Here is a 20,262-nt window from a genome sequence, read left to right on the forward strand (position 1 = left end):
CAAGGGAAGGCATTTCAGTGTTGCAAAGGACTTGGAGGTTAGTTGTCAGAAATCCTGAGTTCCAGCACCGGCCTCACTACTTCTGGATATGTGAATTTGGACCAATCACTTAGTCTTTCTGAGCATCTGTTCCCCCAAAGATAACCCATTTCACAGGGTTTCTGAGGCTAAATTATATATGTGTGTGCATGTGTATGTGTGTATACACACACACACACACCCCTCAACCTAATGAAGTAGAGTATGCATTCTCATCTCCATTTCACAGACGACAGACAAGTTGAGTAAGTTGTCCTGGCCACATGACTTACATCAGAGATGGGATTTGAACCCAGGCCTCTGTGGGTCTGTTGCAGTCAGTGCAGCTGACTGAGCTGCAGTGTGGTTCCTATTTGTCCACTCTATTTTGGAGAACATCAGAAAACCCCCTGGATTTCTTGGGGGTCAGAGATGTGAGCCTGTGAATGCTGAGGTGGCTGGGGTAGGCATGCCTGGCCTGGCGTGGAGGGAGATGCTGAGTGTGGGGGTGCTGAGTCCATGAGAGCTGAGCTGCAGACTCATCAGGAGCCCGCACTGGAGGCTCTCCTGAGTCCCAGGCCCCGCAGCCAGGACGGCCCTGCAGCATTTCTGTAATGAGCCTGCCATATGGCTGGACAGAGACTTATGACTTCTGGTGGCTGGGCCGCCTCCTCCCGCTTGCCCTCCCTGGTTATTTATCACCTTTGTCCCTCTGGAGAGGCAGGGCCATCGCTTACACTGTCCAGAACAGGGAATGCAATAAAGCCAGTTCTACAGGAGGCCCCCAGCCCTGCCCCCTTCCCAGAGTGGCTCTCTTGGTGGGAGTGGGGCAAGACCCAGCAGCAATGCCAACCTGCGTCCAGAATCCCAGGAGGTCCCTAGCAGCCTGGTCACCATCTCAGTGATGGCTGTGAGTGACAAGGTGAGTACCTTGTCAGGCCATCTCAGTACAAAAAGGATCACTAGCAGTTTCCCAACATTCACTATGTCATTGTCCCTCAAGCCACCTGGGGCCACTGCCATATGACTGGCACTGATGACATCATCCTCAGCCTGCCACAGTAATCATCACTACCAACATCAGCATTACCACAGGAAGGCAATTACAGATGGCGCACCCCTAATAGAGAAATCTGAAATTCAAAATGTTCCAAAATCTGAAACTTTCTGAGCAGTGACATGACAGCGCAGTGGAAAATTTCACACCTGACCTCATGTGACAGGTCGCAGTCAAAACACAGGCACACTAAAAATACTGCTTAAGATTGCCTTCAGGCTGTGTCTAAGGTGTCCATGAAACACAAATGAGTTTCATGTTCAGACTTGGGTCGCATGCCCAATATATCTCATTATGAATATGCAAATATTTCAAAATCTGAAAATATCCCAAATCGGAAACAATTCCATTCCCAAGCATTTTGGATAAAGGAATATCTGAACCAGCCTGGTACATTACTCCCTTTAGCTTGGCGTAGAGAAATAGGAATCAGATTTTTTTTTTTTTTTTTTTGGTGATACTAGGAATTGAACTCAGGTCCACATGCTTGCTAGGCAGGTGCTGTACCACTGAAGCCATGCCCCCAGCCCAGGAGTCCGAATTTTCACAGCTGTTTCTGCCTCTGCTCCAGACTTCTGTCGCCTCTCTGATGTGTCCTGGAGAAAGCAGTGTTCTTCTGCCTAGCTTCCCTAGATGAGAGGCCCAAAGCCAGTCACATCTTCCCAGTGCCTCCATAGTCTTATCTGTAAAGTGGGGATAGTAAAACCCACATCATAAGGTTACTGTATGGAAATGTGTTGAGGGTGGTATGTAGAAGGTGCTTAATAAGTGCCTGATACAATGGTTACCATCATTACCATTATTCTAGGATGAAACTGCTCTCCTAAACACTCGCTCAGTTCTCCAAATGACAGCCTCCTTGCCTCTGCACAGAGAAATTTCTGGGCCTCCCGCCATCCTGGTGACTTAGTCCAGGACAGCAGCTTCTCTCCTCATCTCCCGCTGCCTGACCCAGTTTCTGTGAAAACCCTAGTTTCTCACGGAGCAGAGACAGCGGAGTCACATCTACAGGTCTCATTGTCCTATTAGGGCAACACAGTGTAAACATTAGTTATTCACAAACGCAATTACATTTTGATTGCTCTGACCCAAGTGAGATTGGGGTTATTCTCAATCCACATTTATTTTTTGGCACAAGCTTCCTAAGGTGTGAGGAGAGGAAAACAACCTCCCTCCCCTTCACTGTACACGGGCAGGGATCTTCTCCTGGGTTCCCTCATTTCTTTCCTTTCCTTGTTCCCAAACACAGCCATATTGGGCACGTTGCCATTCAATGGAAGGCTGTTCCAGAACAGGGGATTTCGGTTAGAGTGAAATTACCTTCTGGCTGTGTCTAAGGTGAGAGGAGGGGATGGAGGGGGAGTCTTTGCCCAACTGAGGAGATTCAGAGAAGAGCTGCCTGCATTCGACATGGGGGTGGCAGGCTGACCTCTGCACACCTGGGACACACACAGCATGCCCACTTTCTAGGCTATGGCTCTAATTAACTCATTCCACCTTGACCTCTGCATCTTCCCGGAAAAGCTACCTTTCCCAAAGTCTTCTCCATCCCAGTAAATCTTTGCAGCTGTTCAGGCCAAAAAGCTGGAGTCATCCATATTTCCTTTCTTTCTTTTCACTCCATTCTATCAGCACATCCTTTGGTTCTGTTTCAAAACATGTACCTCACCATTTCCACTGTCTCCCTGCCCCCCTTCCAGGCCCCAGCCACCATCATCTCTTACCTGCATATCTGCAGTAGACTGTTGTAGTCCATTTGTGACAGAGCCACCAAAGTGATTCTTTTACCTGTGTGTCCAACCAGGTTGTTTCCATGCTCAAAGCACTGCACAGGCTGGGCAGGGTGGAACGTGTCTATAATCTCAGCACTCAGTAGGCTGAGGCAGAGGATGGCAAAACCCTATCCTAAAAACAAAAACCTAACCACAAGTGGTAGCTCATGCCTAGAATTTCAGCTATGCAGGAGGCATATGTAGGAGGATCGTGGTCCTAGGCCAGCCTAGGAAAAAACACAGAACCCTATCTGATAACTAAAGAAAAGGGACAGAACAATGTGTGTGGGATCTGATTCTATTAAAGGTCAAAGTCCTTAAAATACTCACCAGGCCTCACCTGGCATGGCAATGGCCATGTCTCTTCCTTGCTCATTCTGCTCCAGCCACAGGGATACCAAGCATGGTTCCATCTCCGGGTTTGGCGGTTGCTGTCTCCTGTACCCAGGACACTTTCCTCTAGATATCCTGAGTGGCTTGTTCCCTCACCTCCTTCACACCTCTGCTCAAATGTCACCTTATCAAAGAGGACATCTCTACCTGCCAGATCCCAGCAGAAAACAGATGGCACACTCAGATTCAGATCCTCCAAGGAGATGAGGAAGGTGTGGGCAGGCACTACAGGATAGTGCCGGACACCCAGGCTGTTAACAGTGGCTCTGCGGAGAAGGCTGTGACCATCAAAAGGCCAGATGGGGAAGACAGCTGTTATAGCATCCAAGAGACAAAAAGGGCCTCATGGAAAGGGTGACCTCAGGGATGGCGCTGAGACCTTTCAACAGGGATGCAACAGTCCAGACACTTTCCTCCTTGCCTCTCCTCTCCATGGGACTGCCTTTGGCTGAACTTCACAGAAGTCAGAGGTCAGGGGCCCTCTGGTGACACAGTCCCCCTCGGCCAGCCTCCCATGGCACAGACCCAGGTGGAGAGTGGGTCTGGAGTGGCAGAAGAAGGCGTACAGCTCGTCCTCCCTGGCCATACTACCTAAGCATCATCACTCCCTGCCCTACACCCATCACTCTTTCCTGCTGTTTTTCTGTGTAGCACTTACCACTTTCTAAAACATCCGTCATTTTTACTTCTACCCACTGGATTGTTTGCAAGCTCCAGAAGGGGAGGAATTTTGTCTGTTTCATCCATGGATGCACCCCCAGTGTCCAGCACAGTGCCTGGCTTATCCTAGGTGCTCAGAAAACACATGAAGGATAAATAAGATCAGGGCGGGGGGTTGGGGGTGGGGGGGGGCTTGGGGGAAGGACCAAGGTGGACTGAGGTCTCTTTCTACAGCCAAGGTCTCTGGGTTTCCTTTTGGGAATTGCCATCCATAATGGAGAAAGAATGCATTCCTTGTTCAGGTAATTGGTAGTAACTGATGATAATTTCAAGTAATTAAACACTAATTAATTCAATGAGTCAGTAATGTATTTATTTATGGTATTCGTATTTGTTCCCTTATAAATATTGGTATTACTTTTGTCAGGCAATTAAAATCCACTGGAGAAGTTGCCGAGATTCCAGGAGTTTACAGAAACTTGGCCTGGCCTGGGCCAAGAATGAAAGGTTGAGTGAAAGCTGGTGCCAGAGCTCCCGCTAGGCAGGGCATGCCAAAGCGGACACTGGTGAGGGGTTTTGTGTGTGTTTGGCTGGTGTTGATTGTGGATTCAGGGTTGGGGATTAAGATATTTAATCACAAAAATCTTTCCCAACTTCTGGACTTCCTCTTTCACTTCCCTCCTTCATTCATAGGCTTCGTTGATAGGTTGCAATACATGAGGTCTGTCAGGGACACCGGGCATGGGAGGGCCCTCCCAACTTCTTTTCCAAGAAAATAGCAATGTCCTGGGCCCTTAGACTTCTGCCCTGAGGCCTGATCCCCTTGGCACGTGACCAGAGGGAGGAGAGGGCAGGAGTCCCGGTAGGAGCCAGAGCAGAACCTGAGGGGCTGAGAGGGATGGTATGGGGAGGAGGAGCTGGGGGGAGCCTGAGTGCAGAAAAGGCAAGCCCAGGCTTTCAGGTCTTCATGACTTTGGTCCCACAGATGTGCTAGTATGGACAGACAGAGGACAAAGAGATGGCACACACAGAAGACCCTGCCCTCATCTTTCTAGATTGCCACACACATTCCCCCCATACCCTCAAACCTCAGGATTTCTCAGAGGCTGGAGTAAGCAAGAAGTCTCTCTCTTCATGAGTCCTTTAGAACTGTTGGTCCTTTTCCCTGTGTGGCCTTTCCCCTCCAAAGTGACAATGGGAAGGCATTAGGCATAGGACCTGCTATCAAATGCCATTGGTCAGATTCTGGGTTATTTGACATCTTTGAGCCTGGTTCTCTCATCTGTGACATGGGGATGGTAATCATCCCTGCCCAGGTAGCTTAAAGGCAGGAAGCTCTTAATTAGCATTATTTATTAGAAGGGCTAATGTAAGTGTCTGTGACTCACCCTCTGCTTCCAGTTTGACCTTGTCTCTAACTTCAAAGCATCTCCTTTCTCTCATTGGTCCTGACCAGCCCTTGGAATTTTCCTTCCACAGGCTCAAAGGTTTCCCCACTTCTCTCCTTCCAGATATGAAGTAGGCATCTTTTTGGCAGCAGACCAAAGATAATTCTTTACTTTGCTCCTGCCTTCCCCAGCTGCCCGGCCTCAGGCCAGGTCCAGCTGCACCTTGACCTCCAGCCTCAGGTCTCTTACTGCATCTCTGTAACTCACAGCCATAGGCAGTCTTGCTGTCTCTGTATCACTGCCTCTCACTCTGTCCCCCTCTTTCTCCCAGGTCCCCATTTCCCCCTCCTCTCCTCCTTTGTTCTCTCTGTCTCCCTTAATTAGCTGTACTATGGAACTGAAGTGTTTTTATTATGTTTTATTTATTGAATGGCTTTACGTTTCCTGTTCTTAATTTAAAAGGCAGATCGATAAAATGCTTTATATTCATTGCTTAAAACAAAACAAAGCTAAGTTAAGTTGTTCTTTGTTCATGTGGTTCTTCCTTGCTTGTTTTTTTTCATGGCGAGAAAACGTTCCTCATCCACATCTCTCAGTTGAAAGAACACTGAATTCACTTACTGGCTCCCCATTTGGTTAATTGTTCTGTAACAGTGATGGAGCCCCAGTTGTGTGCCAGGCACTGTGCTGGACTCAGGGAACAGAGACAATGCAGAACAACGTTATTGCCTGCTAGAGGCACCTCCCCGAGCTGGGGAAATTGACTCGGGCACCCACATGTGCCAGAAAGTGTTCAAGGCGCTGTGTCGATGTGTAAAGTGTTGCACACCGCACCGGGAGAAAGTGGGAAGGCCTCCTGGGTAGAGAGCAAGGTGGGCTGAATTCGAAGATGTGGGCTCAGCCAGCAGCAGCCCCTAGATGAGGAGATGCGTGCATGTAGTTGATTTGGGAGGGCTCCAGGGAGCACTAAGCCTGGGAAGGGTAAGAGAGAGGCAGAAGGATGGAAGTCAACACAGAGTCCTCAATGAGCAAGTCACTGCTGTGGACAATGGGCTCAGCCCATCTGGGGACCTCAGGGAGACTGTAGAGCATGTCTGGGAGAGCGGTGAGGAGCTGGGGTATTTATATTCCTGTCAACCACCATCCATCATCAGTGAGGCTGCCCCAGAAGACAGAGCTTCCTGGCCTGCTGCACCAATGGCAGAGAGGTGGGGTTCTGGCCGGGAGGTGGAAAGGACGAAGGACACAGGTGGGTACTGCCTCATTCTACCGGGCTCGGAGGGGAAGGATGTTCCTGACAGATGGAACGGGCCAGCAAGGGTGTGCTGACCCCAGGCCCGCCCCATACAGCTTTGGGTGGTTCCAAAATTCAAGTGCATGAAATCTGACTTGGCACACAGCCTGGGCCTCAGTTTCCTCATGTACAGAAAAGTGATAAAAATGCCTTCTCTACCCATCCAAGGGGATTTGCCCAGAGCCCGCCACGCCCAGGGCCCTGCAGAACAGAGCCCAATTCAGCCCTTTCTTTGAACTCCTCAGCCACACCTCCTGCCAGGCCTTTGGGCCCCGGTATGCGGGGCTGTTTGTGATGTCCTGTCGATATCTGTCTTGGTGTAGGAGCGTGGAGGGGACAGATGGAGCCTGGGGTCCTATCCATCAGTCACTCGGCTGCAATCGCTAAAGAGATTTTAATTGTGAGCTCAGATTTACTCCAGTCATCAGCGGTAACCGCCCGCCACTTTACCGGCAGCGCGCAGGGCCTCCAGGCCGCGGCGGTTTGCCAAATGGACCTCTTGTAGCAATGCCGAGGAAATATTTGCGAGGTGAAGCAATGTGCCCCGCGGAAAGCAATCGCCCTAAATCGCCCCCCTGACAGCCCGCTGAGCTCCACCAGGGCTCCTTCCAGTAGACTCACTGCTTTCTTCCCTGACTCACATGCTGCTACCTGCCAGGGAACAAGGATGGAGGCCCCAAACCTCAAGTGGAGGGAAACTGAGGCAGGAGGCACCACTCCCCCTCTTCTCGGCCATGTGGCAGAGGACGCAAGAGGTCAATGAGGAGGCAGGGTGGTGGGGGGCATGGGAGACGGAGTGCTGGGTTGGGCAGACCAGTTCCAGGCCCACCTGCACAGTGTGGTGTGGCCTCATTTGCAGCTGAGGATACAGAGTCGAGGAAAGGAAGGAGGGGACATCAGCCTGGGACTGCACAGAGGGTTCTGATGGAGACGGGGTTTTGCATAAGGTTTTGTCTTTGGGCCCCTCAGCATCCCGTTCTAAACTCTGCTTCCTATGCCTGTTCAGGGGACCAGGGTCCACTCACTGTCAGGATTTGCTCCAGGGAAATGATTGGCTTGTGCCTTTCAGTGGCTCCCTTTTCTAGAATTTATACAACTGAAACCAAACCAAACCAAACCACCAGCTCCCAAGAATTGGTATTTGAGAGCTGGAGGCATGGCTCAAGTGGTAGAGTGCCTGCCTAGCTAGCAAGTGTGAGGCCCTGAGTTCAAACTCTGTATGGCCAAAAGAAAAAAAAAAAAAAGAGAATTGGTTTGTGGTACACATTACCATGTTGCTGCGGATAGATCGCAAGGAAACCTTAAACTTGAGTGTCTATTAATAGAGACACCCATTGCCTGCCACCCCAGAAGGAGAGAAGTCACGCTGAACTGGGGGAGGGGACTCCATGCAGAAGAGCATCCCACGCAGAGGAGGGCTAGGAGAGAAGGAGCATGGGGACGTCACAAGTCTGGACTGTGGATATCTCTCTACCTGCATTCTGAACATACACAGGCCAGCAGTGGCTTCTTACAAACATCTGATGTTCAGAGGACATCGAGTCCCCACTACTTCCCCAAATTATAAGCCACATGGAGCAAAATGGCTGTCTCTCCTTGTCTTTCTTTGTCCAGAACCAAGTGCTCATTCAGTGATGCCTTCTGAACTGGGTCAGAACACTGGTGAGCAGCTCTGACTTTGGACACCTCTCCCCCCACTGCCAAATAAGCACGAGGAGAGAGCCATCTGGGGGACAAGAGGTCAAGACCTGAGCACAAAGGATTCTGGGAGGACCCTCAGGCCCCTCCTCTGTGCTAGGAGAGTTGGGAGGACAGTATGGAGACCATCCTTTTCTGGTCTCTCCTTGGTGTTGGGGTGGGATGGGGAGCCAGCAGACAGAGGCCCATGGCTGTCACGGGCTTCCCCCTCCCCCGCCCCGCCCTGTGACTTCTGAAGCCATACCTCACTGAAGATGTACCTCACTCCATTTGTCACTGTGTCCCTGCTTCTGAGAGTCTGTCTAATGGCTAAGCCTGACTGTTCCTCCAGTCTCCTCTCCCAGTGAGGAGGCAGGTGGGTAGCCTAGAACCATCAGCCTCCTTTACCATAGACAGGCTTCCTGGAGGCCAGAGCCTATGCCCTTCCAGCAGGAGGGACCCAGGAAAGGCTGGAAGAGTACAGCTCCTCTGTGACCCTTCACAGGCCCTGTGTCTCCCAGCAGACTGGACACCCAGCTGTGGCCTCAGAGGCCTCTCAGCTAGGGCAGGGTGGGGGCAGGGTGGGAGTTGAGTGAGAAGAGTCAGGAAGCAGCCTGTACCTCTGCCCTCTGTCCCCACCCTGAATTGCCTCCTTCACCTTTCCCAGGTTGTGTTTACCTTGGCCTTCTCCCCCTGCCCTGTTCTCCCAGCCGATCTGATTGCTGTAATTAGTTAATCAGTAACTGGCATAATTTCCCCCTGATTAATGCAGGAATAATCACTGCCGGGGTTGCCAGCAATTTGCTTATCAGAGTCACTTTGAAACAGCTTTGAAAATGAACGATTGGCACCTTCCTCAGGGTTAAAATTAGAGCCCAAGGAGGCTGCTCTCCACCGTGGGCATCTGGGAGTGTCAGCAGGGGACTACAGGGGAGCCCCCAGCCCAGTTGTAGGGGGCCACTGGAGCTAGTGAGTGCCATGGCACCCATGTCTGGCTGGCTCCAAAAACTGTGTGCTGAATGAAGGGAAGACATTCTGCTTCTGCTTCCTGTGTGCTGGCACAGCTCCCAGAGACACGAGGGAGACAGGTGTCAGTGCTGTGGCCCCTCCAGGATGGAACTGACCCATTCAGACCAGGACAGGAGGCTTGTCTTGGGGTAGGAAGGATGGGCTGTTCTAGAGGCGTGCGGTGATGGGGCAGAACTGAGGGGTCTGTTCTAGGTAATAATAACAATAGTAAGAGTAAAATAATGTCACTCAACCTTTTTAATTTTGTAGTTCTGGGTTCAAAGCCAGAGCCTTGCACATACTCAGGAACCACTCTACTTCTGAGCTACATCCCCAGCCCAGCTCAATGTTTTTGGGGACAGAGGATTTGTATTAGATTCTTCCCACGGGTTATCTTATTGAATCCTTATAAGATGACAACACATGAGTTCCCAATGTGTCAGTACTTGCCTCTTTCTTATAATTTTATTGTTAATTATGGAAAATTTCATGCATGCACAAAGAGAGAATTATAAAAGTGAGCTCCTAAGAACTCAACCTCTCATTTCCACAAGTCATCTCTCTCTAATCTCGTTCCATTTACTCCCCCCTCCGTTGTGGTTAGCCAAGTCTTTTTCACCAGTTCCAGACACCATGTCATTTCTCCTGTAAAATGAGGTGCAGGTAATAAGAGTATCGACCTCGTAGGGTTGTTTCGAGGTTTAATGAGTTCCTGCACGGTCAGTCTTAGGACACATCTACACTCCATAGATCCTGGTTATTCTTATTATAGAAGTGGGGGTAACCTGCTCACTTGTTTAAATCTTGTTTAGAGAAGAAGCAAAAGACAGAGCCAGGGAGCCAAGCAGGTTCTCTGAGTGCTGGTCACATGCCCAAGCCTGAGGAGACAGATCACTCAGTCACAAACACCAAGTGACATGAGCAGGTTTATTATTTACAGGTAGACATCAAGGGTGACAGAAGCCTAAAATTTATGGGAAGCTGGTCCTCCAAGACTCTGAAAGCTGCCAAGAGGGGCAGAGTCTCCTCTGTGTTTGTCCCATTTGCACCCCAGCTGGAAGACCCCTGAAAGCAGCCGGCCCTGGGTTTTCTGCCCTGGGTGTAACATCACTCACTGGGCTAAAGTCTGCTGGACACCTGCTTCTAGAAGGGACTGGAAAAGAGCCCAGATGGTCTGGCCAGCCCCTTCTATGTCAGGAGGTTGTATTCTCAGCACATTTTGCAGGAATTTTCCAGAACTTTGAGGAAGAAAGGACCGAGAACTAGGTGGGTCCAAAGCCACTTGAGGGCTTCCCTGCATGGGAGAATGTGAGGATCTCCACACTCTAGGGACAAGTGTTGTGGGGGACAGGGAGGTGAGGCTGGCGTGGCTGGTGCTTTGTTGTTTTGTTGGTGGGACTAGGTCTTGAACTCAGGGCTCATGCTTGCCAAGAGGCACTCTACCGCTTGGTGGCATGTTCAGCCCTTGTGGCTGTTGTTTGTTTTTTTATTCAGTGCTTGGGATCGAACCCAGGGCCTCACATGTGCTACACATGGGCCATACTGCTGAGCTATGTCCCCGTGCCCTTGGTGGTTATTAATGTTCCCTGTGTGTGAAAGTCACCCTTGAAGCTGCATTTGGGGACCAAGGGAATGATCACGGGGATATGGTTCTGTTTGGCTCACAGAGTACCTGCTTTCTCATCAGCTCTCCTCCATCGACTTGAAGAGCTGAGGGAAAAGGGACTGGCCGGAAGCTGGGGACCTGGAGTACCTCGGAAGGGGCTCCAAGTCGAGGGAGGACTGCGGTCACTTGAGTACCTCTGTGCACTGGGGCACTGGTGGCGCTGGCTGGATTTGCTCCAGGGGCACTGCTGGGTGATGAGGGAGCTAGAAAGGTGTCGGAAGCGGTGTCCCCTGAGCACAAGGCACCCACAACGAGGTGGGAACAGTGAGTTTAACAGTGGTTTAACTACTTTGCAGTGGGGTGCCAACGCCTAAATCAGTGCCTGCAGGGCTCAGGCTAAGTGCGCGCACACATACATGTGCACATGCGTGTGCGTGCATGCACACACGTGGCCTCCAGCTCCTGGTTTGCAAATGAGCTGTCCTGTGCACACATTGTCAAGGAACACCTGTCACAGGGACGCCTTTGTCGGGGTGAGAAATAATAAGAAGTTAATTTAGAAACATTTCTCTGTCAAATAGGTGAGACTGGATGACTAGCTGCATTAAAAAAATAATTTAAACGCCACAAAAGAATTTAAAAATGGACTTTGAGCTGTTTTTACTCAGACAGGGAGCAGATTGGGCCTGGGAGCACCTGTCTGTCCTCTGCCCCCACCGTGGGTGGCTCCCACTTTTCCCCCAGACCTTGCAGAGGGAGAGCTCATCCACTTCCCCTCCTGCCTCTGGCGGCTCCTCCTTCAGCTCCCCTGCCAATTGCTCTGTCCTTCCCTGGGACCCCATCCTTAGCACAGCTACTTCCCACGCCACGGGCCCCTTGCGTGATCTCTTTGAGCCTCTTCTCTGCAGTCTTTTTTTTTAATTGATGTACATTAAATTGTACACCGTACGCGTTCATCTTGACACTTCCATACAAGGTATTTTGATCCCACTCTCTTCCCAGCGAGCACACAGCTCCCAGATACATCCCTTTCCCTGTCTCTATCATTCTCCAAGGACACCAGACAGTTCCCCCGTGTCCTGGACACTTCCACCAGACTCTCCTGCTGGAAACTCAAATTCAATTTGTCTATATCAATTTGTTTGAATCTTCTTCTGCAAATTAGATTGTCTTTCTTCGATTCCAAAGCCTTCAACAGGCTCCATCCAGAGACGTGGATGTCACTCCCTGCCCCCACCCGACTGCTCCCGAGTGTCTCTGCCCTCCCCCACTCCTCACCATCCCCACCCACCACCCTCCGCCTTGAGCCTCAGTCCTTTTGCAGGGACTCTGCCTCTCCGCCTGTCCACCCTCCCCCTGGCCAGGGGATGAAGTCCAGGAAGGCCGGTGGGAGGGCTCCATGGTGGCTCCCAGCCAGACCCTTCTACTTCCTTTCTCCATCTTCACTCCCCGCCCTGAGCCCTTTGCAAGTATCACTGGGGTGGCTGATGGGATAAATGTATGCCAGTGCCAGATCCCTTTGCCACCCTATACCATTCCTACGCACTTTTTTTTTTTTTTTTGCAGTTACACTGTCAGTCCTCTATTCAATTTTATTAGCACTAGATTAATTTACAAACATAGAGGCCCCAAATAATCGTAGCTTAAGATAGAGATATTTCTCCTTCATGTAAAAGCCCAGATGGAACTCTGCTCCACCCAGTCCTTAAGACCCACACTCATTCTGGCTTACTGATTTGTCTGCTGATCCTCATGGTTCAAGATGGTGGCTAGTGCTCCAGCCATTACCTCTGTGTTCTACACATCATAGAGGACAAAAGCATGTGAGGTTGTATTACTATGAAAGAAGGGGAGAGAGGCTCTTGGGGGAACACCTGGAAGTCTGATATCATCTGACAGATGCTCACTCAAATGCCTCTTGCTTCAAGTGCCCTCTCAGCTCCCCAAATAGAATTCATCGCTTCTTCCTGGGGCCCTGTGTACAGCACTGACCGGTTCTTCTCTCACGACCACCACAGGAGACAGGGCTTGTGTCTTCACAACCCGAGTCTCCTCCTGGTCAGTCGCTTGTGGGGCAGAGCAGGTGCTGAGCAAATGTGTGACCTGTCTCTGAGCATCCCCGAACCTTCCTCCCCAGTGGCTGGGTTCTTGGAGGCACCTGGCTCCAGTTGGGATCTCAGGCTAGAGCTGGGCCAGGGCCTTCCCTGGGATTGGGGTTTATTTGCTTTTATGCAACGGCTCCTTATTGAAGGATACCTTATGGAAGTTCAAGTTCCTCAGTCACGTCTAAGCTCGGTAACTTTTACAAATGTGCACAGTTGGGTAACCTCTCTGAGTAAGAGAGAACATTTCCAGCACCTCACAGGTGCTTGTGCCCCTTCCTGGAAATAACCCCTGCAGAGGGACCCACTGTTCGTGTTTTGTGTCTGACAGTGGCTTCCGTGATGCTTGTATGAACTGCAGTGTTGACTGACTGCTTGACAGCTATGAAGAAAACAGGAGCCTGGCTAGGAAGCATCTGTCTCCTTAACTCCAAGTCTTCCCCAACTTTCTATGTGCTAGTCAAATTAGTCTTTATGTTTCTTTCACTCACTCGGTTTTTGTTGGCCCCAGGGCCTTTGCACTGGCCATTTCATCTTCCTGGAGCATTCTTCCCTACATGTGGTCTATCTCATTCCCAGGTGACCTTCAGGTGTAGCTCAGACCTACTGCTTCACTTACACTGGACTCTTTACTCGCATAGAACCTTAAACTTCTCCTGAAACAGTCATCACTTTAGTAATTTCATAATTGCTGCTGCAGTAGACACACCTTTAAGTGACCCCCAGCGTTCCATGCCCTTACATAATCTCTTGAGTATGGGTGGGACCTGTCACTTGCTTCTTGTCAAAAGTGAAGGGATTTAGTCATCCCAGATCAGTTGATTGTGAGTTAAAACAAAAAGGTATATCACCCTGGGAGGGCCTGGCTTAATTAGGGGAAAGACACTAAATGTCTTTCCTCAGACCCTCCCTGAAGTCACAGATTCTCCTGCTGGCCTTGAAGAAGCAATGTGCCAAGCCAGGACATCAATTCTGCCAAGGGGCTGAGTGGCGTGGAAGCAGCTCTCCTCCGGTCAGGCCTCTGCTGCGATCATGGCCCGGCTGACACCTGTACAGCCTTGGGGGCCCTGAGTAGAGGACCGGGGTGCACTGTGCAGGAACTCCTGGCCACAGAAACCAAGATGAGGAGCGTGTGTTTTTGGAAGTGACTAAGTATGTGCTTGTTTGTTGCTCAGTGGTGGGTAACCAATGTGTCTGCCTTACCTCCAGACCAGGAGCTCCCCGAGGGCAGGCCTTGTCTCATTCTCCACTGTGACATCACGGTCTCTAACACAGAGGTTCCCAGGCTTTCCTGGTTCATGACACCATCTGTGTCTTAAGTTTCTCTTGATCCCCCTGGAGCAATAGAAATACCTGATATTTGCATTTATTGACTAGCTCTACCCACAGAACTTAGTACAGAAATTCTGTCCCGGGTGTAGCTCAATGGTGGCATTTGCTTAACATGCATAAGGCCTTGGGTTTGATGGTCAACACCACTAAAAATAGTATTCATAGCTGGGCACTGGTGGCTCAACCTGTAATCCTAGCTACCTGGGAGGCTGAGATCGGGAGAATTGCAGTTTGAGGCCAGCCCAGGCAAATAATTCACGAGACCCCCCCATCTCCAAAATAACTAGAGTAAAATGTACTGGAGGTGTGCCTCAAGAGGTACAGTGCCTGTTTTGCAAGTATGAAGCCCTGAGTTCAAACCCCAGACCTACCAAAAAAAGGAAAAAATTTTTTATGTCCTAACAACTTATTAGTCATCTAGAAAAATACACAGGAATTGAAAGAAAGCTCTATTTTTATTTCACTTTTAATTGCAACTACAGTAGCTCCCATTGTCCTCAGGGGATATGTTCTAGGACATTCTGTGCAGACTTGAAACCACCGATAGTACCAAAATCTAAATATGCTGTGTTTCCTATATATGCATCTTTATGATAAAGTCAAATTTATAAATTAGACACAGTAAGAGATTAGCAATAGCTAAAGAAATAAAAATAGAGTTATTAAAAATGTCCAAATTGTTTATTTCTGGAATTTTCCATGACAAGGGAGGACTGCTGTATGAGTTTGCAGAATGAGTTTGCCTGCTGGGCACTGCATAAGATCTCAGACCTTGATGTCAGAGGGCCACCACCACTCTCGTCCTCATTTCCTGTTTCACATTGACTTTTCACTTGAATTAAAATCCATCGAGCTCGGCACCAGTGTATCTTGCCTGTAATCCTAGCTACTTGGGAGGCAGAGATGGAGAGGATCACAGTTCTAGGCCAGCCTAGAACTGGCCAATAGCTGGGAGCAGTGGGGTGTACCTGTCATCTCAGCTACCTTGGGAAGCTTAAAATAGGAAGATCAAGGTCCAGGTCAGCCAGGGCAAAAAAAGTGAAACCCTATCTCCAAAATAACCAAGCATAAAGGGTTGGAGGCATGCCTCAAGCAGTAGAGCACCTGCCTAGTAAGTATGAAGCTCTGAGTTCAAACCCCAGTACTGCCAAAAACCAAAACCAACCATACCAAAACAAACCAAACATCTGCACAAATATATGACATCATTAAAATAATTGTTATAATCAAATGTAATAGCTTGTGTGACATTGCTGTGTTTTCTTTGAAAATTTAAAATACCCTTGGGACTCCACTGGGGTGCTTCAGGGTATGTACCCTGGCACACATTTTGGGAACCATGAACCTGTTAGTACATGAAAGAACTCAAGAAATAGTCATTGACTGAGTGAGTGAGAGACTGGCTGAATAAATGAATGAAGAAACTGTGGTGAGAAGGGAGTGGAGAGAGGAACAAAGTGTTTGGAGTGGATGGGTCCCTTTCTCCTCCACTAGCACAGTGGTTCTAAGAGGGCTGCCAGGGAGGGTCCAAGCAGGAAGCAGAGGCCACTCCAGGTGCCTCAAACAGGAGGAACATAGTTTAGGGGACTGGTTGCACAAGTGGTGGAAGAGCAGAGAAGCAAGCCAGGGTGGTCAGGTGAGTCACAACTACCTGCAGCCGGTAAAGAAGAAGGCAGGAAGGTGTTTCCAGGTCCTGGGGAGACGCAGCAGGCCTTGGAGCTATGATGCAGATGAAGCAGCTGCTAACAGTGCCAACTGAGGTGGAGGAGGGAAAAGATAGCACGGCTCCCCCTCTTCTTGCCTCTCTCTCACTTTCATTGGTCAGGAGCTCAGGAAACTAGTTGGCACAGAGCCTGATATAAGCAGTCTGTGGGGTCCAAGTCCTGTCATAGAGAAGAGTGCGGAAGGGTAAGAAATGAACCTTAACTATTTAGGGCCAGATAGGGTCTTGCACTTTTGCCTTGGTTGCCCTCGAACCCTGATTTCCTATCTCTGCCTCCCGTGTGGCTGGGATTACAGGTGTGTGTCACCTCACCTGACTGAAGCCATTCTTTCTGAGGATGTGGACTGTGGTTACGGGTTAATTTTGTCCCCCAAAAAGATATGTTATGGATCCATGGGAATGTGTCCTTATATGGTCAGATTAAAATGAGGTCATTCTGGATTAGGGCCCTAATCCAATGACTGATGTCCTTATAAGAAGAGGGAAATTCGGACACAGACATAGGAAGAAGTCATTTGTTTATAAAAGCAGAGAAAGAATGGCCACATCTGCAAGCAAGGAGCCCTAGGGCTTAGTTCTGGCAAGTACGAGAAGTGAGGGAAAGACAGGAAGGACTCTCAGTGGTCCTGCCGACACTAATTTCAGACTCTTTCAGCCTCCAGAACTGTGAGGAATATGACAGCCCTAGTGAGTCTGTGCTGCTCCTGCCCGGCAGACCGAGAGCCTCTAGTTACTCCTCCCACATAGCTGGGAGACAGGAGCCACCTCAGCCAGCTTGAATAATCAGTTTTCATAATGCAGCTTATCACATAATATCCCCCTGTCCCCAAGCAAATATCAGAACACGTGACCATTGTAGGGGACTTGCTGATGGCCCAATTGGACTCCTTTTACCTGACAGGTGTGCTCCTTGCCCAGCTGCTACGAGAGTCCCCTGCTAACCACTCCCAACTGCTGGGCTTTGGGGACTTGCCCTGAACCAATGGGAGTCTTCTCCAAAAAGTTACGCCCTCCTTGGGAGCAGTCCACCATGAGGTGCAAAAGGCCAGTTCTCTTGCCTGGAAGCAAGGCTGCCCTGGAATTTGTGCTCCCCAGCTCCCTGGGGGTCAGGCTGGAGCCAGACTCCAGTAGAGATGGCACCCTTGCTTTCCCCGATCTGCCAGCTTCTCTCCTTCCCTTTCTCCAGAGAGTTATTGCAAAATAACAACACCACATGAACTGAGCGCCTGCCCTAAGACCCCCCTCCACAGAGCAACGGAGGAGCAATTTTCCCTTACAGGAAAATCTCTGCTTGGTGTTCAAGGCCATCTGTGGTCAGACTCAGGGTGCCCACTTGTCCCCAGCAACCCTTCCTTGGTGCTACATATGCCTCCCCTTCCCACTTCAGAGCCTTTTCTATGCCTCCCCATCCAGACACCAGCACACTGTCCTCACAGGTACAACCCCCACCAGAAGGCTTCCTGCACCCAAGTTGGAAGGACCATCTCCTCTCTCCTTCGGCCTCCCAGAGTGTCTCCTCTGCCTCTCTCCAACAACCCTGACCACATTTGTGCGGTAATCATAGCTTAACAGGAAGTTAAATGACATTATTTTTGTCTCAGTTGTCCTTGAGGTCAACAAATGCCAACTAGTCCACATCTAAAGGACTTAGGAAGGAATTGGCCATGGCTGAGGGCTGGGACTTGCTGCCAACCTGTTCACTTCTAGGCCCTAAGAAAGGTTAGAAAGGCAGAGATGTTGGTGGGCAGTCTCATTTTCACACGTGCAGATGAGGGGGTCTGGGCCAGGTTTAGGAATTATGTCTTGGAGACCTAGGGGGTCAGGGACTGCACCTGGCCACCTGCCTTGATGGCAGATGTGTCAGTGTTCACCAGGGCAAAGGATGCTGAGGACTTCCTGTGGAGCCTGTGGGAAAGGCTGGTTTTGGGAAATTACCCGGGTCAGTGGATTGGCTGGGATTGGCTTGTATTCTTTCCAGAGCGGATAATCCAGTCGGTGTCTACCCAGAGACTGGGTAGATGAAATGACACCTGGATTGTTCACACCCACATGGGGGAGGGGGCGGATGACAGGTGAGGAAGCTAGCAATGCATGGGGGGTGGGGCAGGGGTCTCTAAAGAACCAGGATGCAGCAGTTTTCCACGCTGGGCCCAGGGGAAGCATGGCTGGAACATTTGCCAGTGCCATGAAAGTAAATCCTGAGGGGCAGCAGTGGCCTAGTGAGCTGGGGAGGGGACAGGGAGCCCACTAGGGAAAGCAAAGAGAAGCAAGTTACACCCCCCAACACACACCTCCACAGCAGAGGGTGGGCGGCCGGGGAGAGCTTGAAGTTTAAATTTATATGAAGGGGCTGCTCTGGCAGTAGCAGACTGAACTTGAAAAAACAAGCCTTACAGCGGAGGATTTTCAACAGCCCCTCAGTGAAAAGAACACGCTGTGGATCCCCAGGTCCATGCCCAGCTTCAAATAGTTCTCAGCATGCAGCAAGCTCATCTGCCCCTCTCTTCCCTTGATGGACAGGACAATTTAATTACCAAATGAACCAGGTTTTTTGTTTTTACACAAGCAAACAGCTTTTTCCTGCCCAAGAGTGGCTTTGTCTCTGTGTGACCTTGGGGTAGTGGTTTCCCCTCTCTGTGCTGTCATAAATTCATGGTCTCCATCCCTGTCCTTCCAGTCTCATATAAGGCCTGGCCATGTTGCCCTCTGGGAATGGCCACATGCTGGGTGGATGGGACAGTGACAACTGTGATCACCGGGGTCAGAGGAAGCAGGGTGCGTGTGTGGTATGTGGTTTGTGGTTGTTGCGGGTGGCGGTGGATGGCTATGGGTGCTGTGCTGGTGGAACATGGGAGGAGAGTAAGGAGCAGCTGGCACGCAGTGGGCATGTCGGTGGTGCTGGGGCGCGGGGTGTGGAATGATTGATCGGATTTGCCTCCCCTGTGCCCTCCCTCCCAGTGACAGCCAGCAGCATCTCATACATACCAAGGCTCTTATCGCATCAAGAATTCATAATCATCCCAAAATATTCAATGGGGATATGAAATATTTACACACAAGGCACCAGACGATGAAACCAGCCTGTCCCCAGCCCCTGGCAGAAACCTCTGTCCTGTGGGGCACAGAAATGGCACTGAGAGGGAGCTGGGGGAGTCCTCATGGGGCCCATCTCTCCTCCCAGAGCTCTGGGCTCCCAGAGCACCCCTCAACAAGGTGTCTGTGTTTGGAGGGAAGCACCGGATTTCAGCTTCCTCCCAAAGGGTGTCCCCTCCCTCATCCTCCACCAGGGCAAGGGCACCTCTGCCCGGGCATGATAGAGGGAGGGACAGGAATGTAAGGGGGTCTCACCTACGTAGCAGGAACCCCGAATCTTAGAAATGGAAGCAATTTCAAATGTATCCATTCCTCTTCCGCAAATGCTAGCAGGATCTTCACTTGTCTGCTTGCTTAACTCCAATGACAAAGAGCTCACTCACCTCACTTAATATCTGGTGACTGTAGTTCCAAAGTCCTTCCTTGTACTGAAATGCAGCCTGGAGTTAAAGACTGCACTCCCCAGCCCTCTTCAGCCTGCCCACCCTCTGCTCCCTCTGCGGGGTCACCTTGCCCATCTTCCAGTCCTCATCGTCTTGAGGCCCCCAGCTCTGCCAGTGCACTGGGATACATCAGAGCACAGATGGGCCTCTGAGCAGCCCTAATGGCCTTGTCTGTTTAATTAGCATGCAATTAGCCTAATGCATATTTTAACATCGCATTAGAATTGCTCATCAATCACTCACAGCCTGGGAAGACAGACAGACAGACAGTTGGCCTGCAGAGCCTAGAGGAAGAAGGTCCTGTTAGTGACTTTTCAGAGGCACAACCTCCCCCACCCCCACCCAGAGGGCTACAGAGTAGCCTGGAGAGCTGTGCCAGCTTAAAAGGCCTGAAGTCCTGTCCTCCACCTTCCAGGGAAGGCCTGTTTCCCCATTGCCTTTTTATCCCCTCGTGGGCCAGCAGAATTGGCTATGACTTCCTGCTACTAATTGGGGACTATCTGCTCATCAGGATGGGACTCCTTCAAGGACTGAATTGTCCTCTTTCCTCCTGTCTTCTCCCACCTCACCCAGGATTCCTAGCTAAAGACAGAACAGGCACTGGACTGGCATCCCTGAATGTGTGTATGCTGTTCACCACACCATGTCTTCTGGCAGAAGTGGTTTCCACCATGGCGGAATGGAGAACAGAGGACT

The 20,262-nt window shown here is 50.3% G+C and overlaps 1 long non-coding RNA gene across 1 annotated transcript; it reads right to left on the reverse strand.

Moving 5' to 3' along the window:
• Positions 1-12,188: 12,188 nt before the first annotated feature.
• Positions 12,189-19,486, reverse strand: LOC141425446 (uncharacterized). Its single transcript, XR_012450467.1, has 3 exons — positions 19,379-19,486; positions 15,959-16,190; positions 12,189-14,310 (listed from the first exon to the last, which is right to left on the reverse strand). It is a non-coding gene; the product is annotated as an uncharacterized lncRNA (long non-coding RNA).
• Positions 19,487-20,262: the final 776 nt, after the last annotated feature.

Source organism: Castor canadensis, chromosome 8, assembly GCF_047511655.1.
Source record: "Castor canadensis chromosome 8, mCasCan1.hap1v2, whole genome shotgun sequence".
NCBI lineage: Eukaryota > Metazoa > Chordata > Mammalia > Rodentia > Castoridae > Castor > Castor canadensis.